Genomic DNA, 10,265 nt, shown 5'->3' with positions numbered 1-10,265 from the left:
TTCTGTGAGTCCTTCTAGTGAGTGATTGAAGCTGACAGTTGTCTTAGGGTCCCTCAAACTTGCGGGTGGTGTCAGAAGTGGGGGGGTCTTGGGGATTCCCAAACACTGTAGTTAAGGACTGGGATGGAACCCGAGACAGCCTTCTGAGGTGCTGGCGTGTTCTGTGACTCGATCTGGGGAGTGGGTTCACACGTATGTACATGTGTAAGAAGTCATTGAGTTGTACACTTAGTAGTTGTGTGCTTTGCCATATGTGTGTTATAAAGCAATTCTTAAGTTACCAAAAAAAGTCAACAATCCGGAATGGTTTGCAGTCCCTAAAGCTAAGTGTTAGGGGCTGAACTGAGTTCCCCAGAAAGGTACGCTGAAGTCCTTATCCCCAGGACCTGAGACTGTGGCCTTACTTAGAAATAGGGGTTTTTCAGACGTAATCAACTTAGATGAGGTCATACTGGATTAGGGTGGGCCCCAGTCCAATGACTAGCGTCCTTTCAAGAAGAGGGAAATTTGCGCACAGATACGCAGGAAGAACACGAGACATAGAAGTTACGCTGCTGCAAGCCGAGAAATGCCGGCGGCTGCCAAGGCGAGGGAGGGTCCTCCCCACAGCCTTCAGAGAGCACGTGGCCCTGGGCACCGCGGCTGTGGACTTGCAGCCTCCAGAACTCTCAGAGATTACATTTCTGTGGTTTAAGCCACCCAGACAGTGGAACTTTTGACCACAGCCCTCGGAAAGTAGCACAGATGTGTATACACGCGAAAGAGGAGCAGGAAGGGGGCTGTCCGGGAGTTAGGGACGGTCACCTCAGAGGAGCGCTCACCTCAGAGGAGCGCTCACCTCAGAGGGCGTGTGGTCCGTAGTAGTTTACCTCTATATCTGGGCTTAGAGATTCCTTAAAGAATGCTTCCTGTTCATTTATCTCAGAATTTTATTTGATGCTTTTCAAATTACAATAGCAATACATTCTTATCGTAACAAGTGAAACAATTCAATACAAATACTGGAATTTCAGATAATCAATGAGTAATTTCTAGCGTGTGTCCCACGCAGTATTTGGGACATACTTACACTAAAGATGTATTGAACATTCGTGTCAAACTCAGAATTACCTGGGTGCCGCGTCGTATCTGGCGTGCTCTTCCGCCGGATTGCCACGCCGCTTGCTCTGCTGCCTCCCCCAGGTCTGTGCTGAAGTGTCGCCTTCTCACGAAGGCCTTTCCCAGCCATTCTGTGTAAAACTGCGCCCTGCCTCCGCTGCTCCCCGAACCCCTTCTGACCAGTGGAAGCGGAAATGAGCGGGTGAGGCCACACTGGCTTCCCCCAGGGCAGCGGATGGTTTGGCTGCCCCAGGGAGCAGACAGGCAGCGAGCCCGCAAGCCCTGGCCCTGGTGGAGCGGGCAGAGCCAGTAACTTCATTCGTTTGTTCATCTGCTGTGCTTTGAGCGCTCACTATCTGCCAGCACGCTTCGTTTCCAGAGAGGTTGGGTAAACAATCCCGCAGGGCCCTGTGGCCCGGAGGAGGAGACAGACATTAACGGTTATGTAATTACAGTGGCGGTCCCTCTGTGGGGAAAACAAGCGAGAGAGCCTGGTCTGGGGGCCAGGGAAGACTTCCTGGAGGAAGGGGCACTGGAAGTCTGGGCAGGAGTTGACTGGGGGCAGAGCTCTGTGGACTGAGGGGACAGCTTTCCAAGTAGGAAGTCCAGTTAACCAAGTGCCCTGAGGTGGACGGAGCAGTGGAAGGAAGGCCGGAGTGAGGAAAGGGGGCCGAGCACAGGCAGTTACGGGGGACCGTGTGGCCCAAGCCACACCTGGGGAGGAGTCGGGGACCGGCTCAGAGGCCTCCTAGTCGGATGAGGCCCAGCATCTTCCCAGCCTGGCTCCCCCCTCCTCAAGAATGTGGAATGCCCGTCACTCCCCAGAAGCAGCCACCACATCCCAGTCGTCGTTCACTCGCTGAGATGAGGCTAAGTGACCGGTGGGTCTCACGTGCCTCGCTCACTCTCTGAGGCAGTGTGGGGCCAGGAGCAGACGGGCCGGGGGCAGGACTGGGGGAGCTGCCCTCTTTAATCAGTTTCCTCATCAGTAACATGATGAAGGATCGCACAAGAGGAGCCCAGGTTAATTCTGTTTCTAAGAGAGGCCTGTGATCTGAATGCACAGTTGATTGACTGCTGGGAAGGAAAACTGGCTTATCTTTTCCTTAAAAAGTAGGTTTATTGTTTTTCCAAATATAAAAGTATTACTAGTTAATAGATAATTTGTAAAACACGGAAAAGTAGAGAGAAAAAAAAAATCTCTGTCCCTTCATCCAAAGATAGCTAGTATTCAAATGTGAGTGTATTTCCTTCCTTTCTCAGTGTATACATTGCTTCTATCCTGACAGCCATCATCCAACTGTATACTAAATATTGGGTTTGGCTGTTTTCACTTATTTCAATAACAATCCTTTGGTCATATTGTAATAAACTTTACACAAACATAATTCACGGAATGATTCTCCTATTGTTAGGCTTTGAGACGGTTACTGTTTTTGACATTACTAGTAATGCTGCAATTGATATTTTGGTGCAGAAAGCTTCTATTACATTTAGAATTCTTTCCTTAGGCCTGTCGACACAAATAATCTATAACCAATGTATAAATCAAAATTGGAGTGAATTTATTATAGCCAGATTTGAGGACCATATAGCCCGGGAGAGTCCTTCCATAAAGGAATGGAGCACTCCAAAGAGGTGGGGGTGTACAAAATGGTCATATACAGTCAAAGAGCGTGTATCACATATGATTGAATTGTCCCTTTTACAATAGTCACGAGGTTGCCCTGTCGGCACAGCGACGGATGGACACAGCAGGTCGTAGGTCTGCTGTCTCGGTGGACACAGCAGGTGGCAGATCCATGGTCTCAACCACGGTGGTCACAGGTGAGCACAGCAATCACTTCCTAGTCTAGAGAGAGTTGCTTATCCTTAAGGAGATGCCAAGGTCGGGGAAGGTGCACCTTTATCTTAAGGGCATTTGTTCTTGTCTTTGGGACAGAGCAAATCCTTAAAACAGATACACAGTGCATGCTCAATGGCCAAGTTAGGCCCTTCTGGAAAAAACAAGGTTAGGCCAAAAAAGTTTTACACCAAATGGCTCCCTCATATACTCCACTATATTCTATTGCTTGCCATTTTTTTATCAGGCTAGAGCCCTAGGACTAAAATTACTATATCAAAAGACATAACATTTCAAGGTTTCAATGCTATTGAAAAGTTACTTTCCAAAAGCATTTTGCCAGTGTACACGACCACCAGCAATATAGGCGTCCCTGTCTCGCTGGTGAGTCTCTTTGAGCTTATCTACAATATAGTGGGAGAGGGTGGGAGGATGCACCTCATTGTTTTTCTAATTTGCATTTCCTTGGTCTCTGGTACAACCGTTTTCTCCATTTGGTCCAAGTTCTGAATCCACATCCACATCCTCAGCGTCTTACAGCTCAGACAGTGGGGCATTTTCCTTTGCTGGATTGAACAGCTGCTGATTGACAGGACAACCCCCCTACCCCGACCCAATCTCCCCCACCACAGCAATTCCCAAGGGACCCTGGAAATCCCCCGCTGGGGATGTCAAGGGCCATACACAGCCGGCCACTGGTGGGAGACTGGAACGCAATGGGGGCACGGCGGGCGCTTTCCTCTCGGTTCTCTCATGGTCTAGCAGCACATTCCCTGGAGATGACAGACTGGGGGACACTCCATGTCCCTTAGCACCCTCCTTCGGGCACTGCAGGTGAGCACTGTGGTTTTGACCTGGCTTGCAGGTGACTTTCTTGTGAACATCTCCGGGGCGATGTGGACGGAGGGAAATGGGGTCGGGGGTGAGGGGGCGGCGGGAGGACGAGAGGCACCGGATCAGCCGAGCAAGGATTACTCGGTGTCCCCGTGAGGCTCGGTAGCAGCCATCAACAGAAGCCTGTGGTGGAGCCAGCGGCCTTGGCATGTCAGTGCTGGCTTCAAGACAGCAGAAAGAGCTTACTTCTGTATCTTTGAAGACTGTGTATACGCACAGCAAAAGGGTGAGTGGTTATTTTGGGATTTCTGGGATTGTGAGTGATCTTTGTATTCTTCTCTGTACCTTTATATTTTTCCAAATTTCTAAAGTAAGCAAATACTATTTTATAATTGGACATATCCAAACTCCATAATCACTGTAAAAATACTTCAAGTGATGGGGCCTGCTGGGTGGCTCAGTGGTTAAGTGCACACGTTCTGCTTCGGTGGCCCAGGTTTCGCCAGTTTGGATCCTGGGTGCGGACATGGCACCGCTTGGCATGCCATGCTGTGGCAGCATCCCACATATAAAGTAGTGGAAGATGGGCACGGATGTTAGCTCAGGGCCAGTCTTCCTCAGCAAAAAGAGGAGGACTGGCAGCAGATGTTAGCTCAGGGCTGATCTTCCTCAAAAAAAAAAAAACTTCAAGTGGAAATTAGATTGGAAGGAAATTCTAGTTAAACATGGCAGCTGGAACACCAGAATCTCTCTCTACTTCCAATGGGAAACATCACTAAACTAATGAAAGGATCAAAACAGGCATAAATCCAAAAGACAAAGAAACGGGGAAAGAAGATGACAACAGATGAGAGATGTCCACAAAACGTGCGAAGCAGAAAAGCACGAGACCAGAGAGACCCGGCCTCACCTGGAGAAGGCCGCACCCTGCACCTGGGGGGCCTGGCTGGTGGGGCGTCCAGCGGCCAGACTCAGGAAGAGGAGGCGGCCGACCAGGGGCAGAGGTGGCTGGGACTGAAGACGAAGTGGTCGTCAGTCCCTATGAAAGCAGGTTATGCCCCATAGCGCCTGACATCTGTAAGCATTTCGTAAATATGGTTAAGAAGGGGCGAAGGGCTGAAGGAGCAGCTTCCCTGTTTGAGGCTTCTCTGGTTGCCCCATCAAGTAAGAAGGAACCAGAACTTTGCCGTGTAGGGGAGGCCACAGTGAACCCAGCATTGTGGCACGGGGGGCCGGGGGCGAAGTGCACTTGCACCCCATCCTCTGGCAATGCCTCCCCGCTGCTCAGGGCCCCACAGGAGGAGCTGGAGGAGAAGGTTGGGAAAGAGCAAGGGGGAGGACGCCGGGGTGGGGCTTGGTGGGCTGCAGCCTCCGTGCAGCCTCAGCATGTGACCTTGCCCCTAAGTGCAGTTCCACAGGGGCCTGTCGCATCTGTGGGAGCAACTGGCGGTACCTGGAACTGCAGACACCACTGAGGCACCCCTCCCCCCTGCCCTGCTGCAGGAACAGGGGCCTTGTCTGAGCCACCCACTTCCCTCCCCTCGGTTGTGAGGTGAGGGGGACGCAGCCCTGCGCCGAGGTCTGTTTGTCCTCGTGGGTGAGTGTCACGGACGCCTGGCCCCTAACAGGCAGTCGTGCTCCCATTTGGGAGGACCCACCTTTATCAAACGCCAGCTATACTGACCCTATACTGGTTGCGTCCTCTGAACAAGCCCACGAGGCCGACTGTTGCCGCCCGCGCTCGGAGGGAACGGAGGCTCCCATGGACCCGCCTCTGCACCCAGGCCTGTGTGAAGAAGTCATCCACGCACTGCCCTCCCGATTCCAGACACCCGCGGGGCTTCCTCCAGGCAGGCCCGTGGCGGGCCCCAGGGACACTCGAAGATAAATGAGCTTCTTGTCCTCCTGCCAGGAGTTTACTCATCTTGGGAGAGATTGGAGAGTAACCAAGTGGCCACAGAGCGGAGTCAGAAGAGGGTCACTGTTGTGGGGTCACAAAGGAAGGAGAGAGAAATTCAGGTAGGGGTGTAGGGGTGGCAGGAGGAGTTCAGAGAACTTACCTCCTTTCTTTCCTTTTTTTTTTTGCTGAGGGCGATTTGCCCTGAGTTAACATCTGTTGCCAGTGTTCCTCTTTTTGTGTAGGAGCTGCCGCCACAGCATGGCCACTGACAGACGAGTGATGTAAGTCCACGCCTAGGCACCGACCCTGGGCCTCTGAAGTGGAGCACACCAGACTTAACCACTAGGCCACCGGGACTGGCCCGGAGAACTTTCTAAGGAAGGATATTGCCTCCTTCCTTTGTGCTGACTCTTATGAGAAAGAAGGTCTCCCAGGCATTTTAGAAAGGAAGCAGCCCGGTGTCAGGGGACATGTGCTGGAATGGTCAGCTGGGACCCGCTGGTGGGCAGCCTCGAAGGCCATGTGCCAGTGAGGGTGAGGGCTCGCCTTAGGGCAGCCCCTCTGGCAGCCCGTGCAGGACAGCTTCCAGAAGGCAGAGTGTGGGTGGAGAAACCAGTAGAGCTCGAGGGCGTTGGGCAGAAACCAGGGCTGGGCCGTGGGCACCGAGGGAAAGCAGAAAGGGAAGGTCCCTCCTGAGGGGAATCAGAGGCCGGGACAGAGGGATGCCCTGCCCTCGGGCTGGGAGGGGACAGCTTGCACTGTGAACTCTTCTGTCGTGTGTGGGTTTTAAAACTCTGCCTTAGTCTCCTCTCCAAAAATCCTATTTAAAATAATAGACCGATAAGTGCATTTTTTAAATGTAGTAAATACATACAATGGAATATTATTCAGCCTTAAAATGGAAGGAAATTCCGACACATGCTACAACGTAGGTGAAACTTGAGGACAGTGTACGCTAAAGGAAGTAAGCCAGACCCCGAAAGACAGACACTGTATGATTCCACTTGTAGAGGTCCCTAGAGTAGTCAACTTCATAGGGACAGAAAGTAGAAGGGTGTTGCCGGGGCTGGTGGTGGGGGCGGGGGGACTGGGGAGTCAGTGTTTAAAGGGGACAGAGTTCCAGCCGGGGAAGATGAGAAGTCCTGGGGATGGACGGTGGGGATGGCTGCACAACAACGTGAACATACTTACGTGAACTGAACCATACACTTAAAAATGGTCAAAGTGGTAAATTTTATGTTATATGTGTTCTGTTATTCATATTTCACCACAATAGAACAAAACAGACCAGTGAAAGATGTACAAGAATCCTGCCGTGTCATCAGTCTGAGCGACTCAGAGAGCGATGATGCCCTTAACTGAGACGGGAGCAAGAGGAGGCCGAGCAGGTTCGCGGGGAGGACAAGGTCTGCTGGGCCGAGTGCGCCTGCTGTGCGCTGCATGGGGCGGGCTCTGCTCTCAGCATCGCCGATCCTCACCAGGCAGGCGTTCTTGTCTTAGTTTCTTTACGGGGAGCTAACTGGCCTGGGGGCCAGGAGGTAACCCAGGCCTGTCCATCACACAGCGCCCTGCTGGGCTAGGATGCCACTGTGCCATCTCTGGCGACATGGCCAGTGGGCAGGTGGCAGTGGGGAGCCTGGAGGCTGAGAGTCAGAGGAGCAGCAGAGTTTCCTGAGAGGAGATCCTGGCAGAGCCACGGGCATGACCAGGCCCCAGAGAGGGTGAAAGAGCAAGAGGAGAGCTGAGGGCAAGTGCATTTATGACCCTCCCCTGCCATGCGAGCTGCTGCCAAGGACCTCCTTCTGGAGAAGTGTCCACCCCAATGTCCACAAACTGAGATCTGGGCTTGCTTAACACCTGCCCAGCCGCTGACTGGGAGCCTCCACCAGGCACGAGTTGAGGAGCCAGCTCAAAGTGACCTTGTGCTAAATCTGGCCAACTCCACAGATCCTGTCGTCACTGGGTCCGCACTTGGCAGTGAGGAGCCAGCGGGAGGAGAGGCATGGGCTGCACCCCCCTGGGGACAGCAGGAGCATCTCAGCGGAGCAAAGACGCCAGCCGAGCGCTGAGCCAGCTCGGGAAGGTGCACGGGGGGCAAGGCCTCCTCGAGATCCAGCTCAGTGGATTAGGGGTGGGAGGCGCCGTGCAATTCCCAAGCCAGGTGAAAACTACACGGGTTTCAAGGAGGAGGCCACTTCCAGCTCTGAATAACAGAAGCATCCAGAAGGAAGTAACCAGAGGCTTCTGCCAATTGATCTGGAGACTGGGAAAAGGTCCCACAGTTATTAATAACCCCCTGTTCTGGGAACTGATGTCATGCACCAGACAAAGGGATTAAAAAGATGCTGTGGAAGGCAAAGTGGTTTCAGCCGGAGCTCCACTTTCTCTTCTCCAATCAGAGAGCATTTGTCTCCCCGGGAACGCTCCGGGCTGCCTGGCCTCTTGACAGACCTGGCGAGCGGGAGCTGTGCGGCTGATCGCCACACTTTTATAGCCGCTCAGTCTTCGTGGCGTCCTTTCTGCGGGCGACCCCCATTTCAGTCTGCTCTGAGATGGGGTGAAAACAGGGGTTTGTGTGGCTTCTGGGAAAGAGAGCTGAGGGTGGCCCCTCAGGGCCTGCGGCCTTAGCAGCACGGCTGCTGGAATCCTGGAAGACAGAAACTGTGTCAATTAAACTTTGCAAAGTCAGGGCCCTGAACATCACCTTGTCACCCGAGTGGCAGTGATGTTGGCTGCGTGGCTGCCGTTTCGCGTGTCCAGGCCCACTCAGGAAGAGGCCACGAATGACTAGATCAGAGACCTGAGAGGGCGTCAGAGAATCCGTCCTTGGAAACAGGTCAGAAATGACGGTCAGTGCCCTTCACTTCCTCATTGATCTCTGAGCAACTCGTGGGGAGGGTCTGTGCCCCCAGGGGACACAGTGCCCCCAGGATCAGCTGCTTTGTAGGTTAGCATGGAACTAATCGGGAGCTGCTGTAACAGGGAGTTATTTCAAAACACAGCTAAGCACGACTTGTAACTCCCGGCCTGGGAGGGTTCACTTCACAAGGAGACAAGAGCCCCCTCTCTGCCTCGCCCTCCCCCTCCACTGGCGGGGTCCCCGCCCCCACGGGTCAGGGGCGGCCTGTCCCTCCAGCGCGGCCTGCTCCCGGCCAGCCCTGCTCGCGTCCGCGTGTCCTCCGTGCTGGGCGCTGGGCACGTTCGAAGGCGAATCCTCCCTCCCCGGCCCTTCCCGGCAGCCGCGCTCCGCGGGGGGAAGCGGCCGCAGGCGTCCAGCCCTCCCGGTCCCCCCCACACTCCTACGAAAGCCGCCTGACGGGGCGTTTGTCCCTTTCAACCGTGTTTTTTCCGGGCAGGAAGAGTGGTTTTATGGAGACGCAACCTGAAACGGCTCCGTGAAGACGACGGACGCGCCGACTGTCGACACGGAGGTGGAGGAGCTGGAGCGCTCCCACATTTTGCCCGGAAATGCAAAACGCCACTCTGGGGCCCGGGTGGCAGCTTCTCATAGGGTTAAGCTACACGCACCAGGTGGCCCAGCCATCCCACTGCCAGGTGTTCACTGAGGACAACTGAAAGCCCGGTCACACACAGACTCGTGCTCGTCTTTCACAGACGCTTTATCCGTAACAGACACGCACCACAAACAACTCGTGTCATCAAGTGCTGAACAAATTGTAGCAACCCCTACACTGGAAACCAGTTCGCCACCAAAAAGAGTGAACTCCGATCCGCCACAGCAGATGCATCTCAAAAGCGTTCCACACAGGAGAGAATCTGGGTACAGAAGACTACATTCCGGATGATTCCATTCACGCAAAAGTACAGAAAATGTGGAACTGTGGTTTCGGAAAGCTGGTTGGCGGTGGCCAGGGCCCGGGGTGGCGGACAGGGACTGACTGCAAAGGGCTGGAGAGAACTTTTTCAGGTGATGGTCGTTTTACAACTGTGTACATTTGTCGAAACTCTTTGAATTTTTTATTTAAAATTGGTAAATTTTGGTGTATGTAAATTATACCTGAATAAAGCTGATTTTAAAAATAAGGGTATATAATAATGAAAAGCAAAAACCCCACAGTCTGCAAAAAAATTAACGAAGTGCGAGAGGATTGCCCAGTGTGGAGACTTAACTCCAGCAGGTCTGCCGGGAGTCAGCTCCATCCGGGGAGGGGCTGTGCTGGGCGCGGTGTGGACAAGGTGGCCCGGTGGGTCATTCCTCCAGGCGGTGGTTCTCAAGCACTGGGGGCCTCGGGACAGCCTGGGGACCTTGGCGAAAACACGGTGGCCGAGGCCCCCGCTGCAGTGAACCGGGCCCTGGGTGTTCTCTCTCAGCTCTGGCCGGGCTGGGCGTCACCTGTTTCATCCAGCTCCCCCTGCAGCCTCCTCCTTGGAGCTCTGCACACTTTCTTTCCGCTGCTGGAACGCTTGAGCACCTGTCTGCTCCCGGGATCGGGTTAAGTCCACTTGTTATGTGCCTAAGGGTCACTGTACTTGCCTTCGTGACACGCACGACTTGTGTAGTTGCTTCTTTAGTGTCTGTCTCCTCCACTGGACAGTAAACTCTGTGAGGGCCCAGACCAGGTCGCCAAC

General features: G+C 53.6%; 1 long non-coding RNA gene across 1 annotated transcript; it reads left to right on the top strand.

Annotated features, from left to right (window-relative positions):
• The first annotated feature begins 7,826 nt into the window (after window positions 1-7,826).
• On the top strand, window positions 7,827-9,719 carry LOC124232424 (uncharacterized). Its single transcript, XR_006886845.1, has 2 exons — window positions 7,827-8,511; window positions 9,032-9,719. It is a non-coding gene; the product is annotated as an uncharacterized LOC124232424 (long non-coding RNA).
• Window positions 9,720-10,265: the final 546 nt, after the last annotated feature.

Source organism: Equus quagga, unplaced genomic scaffold (genome assembly GCF_021613505.1).
Source record: "Equus quagga isolate Etosha38 unplaced genomic scaffold, UCLA_HA_Equagga_1.0 HiC_scaffold_5935_RagTag, whole genome shotgun sequence".
In the NCBI taxonomy this organism is placed as follows: Eukaryota; Metazoa; Chordata; class Mammalia; order Perissodactyla; family Equidae; genus Equus; species Equus quagga.
Note: the sequence above shows the minus strand (reverse complement) of the source record. Positions and strands in the feature narration are given on the sequence as shown.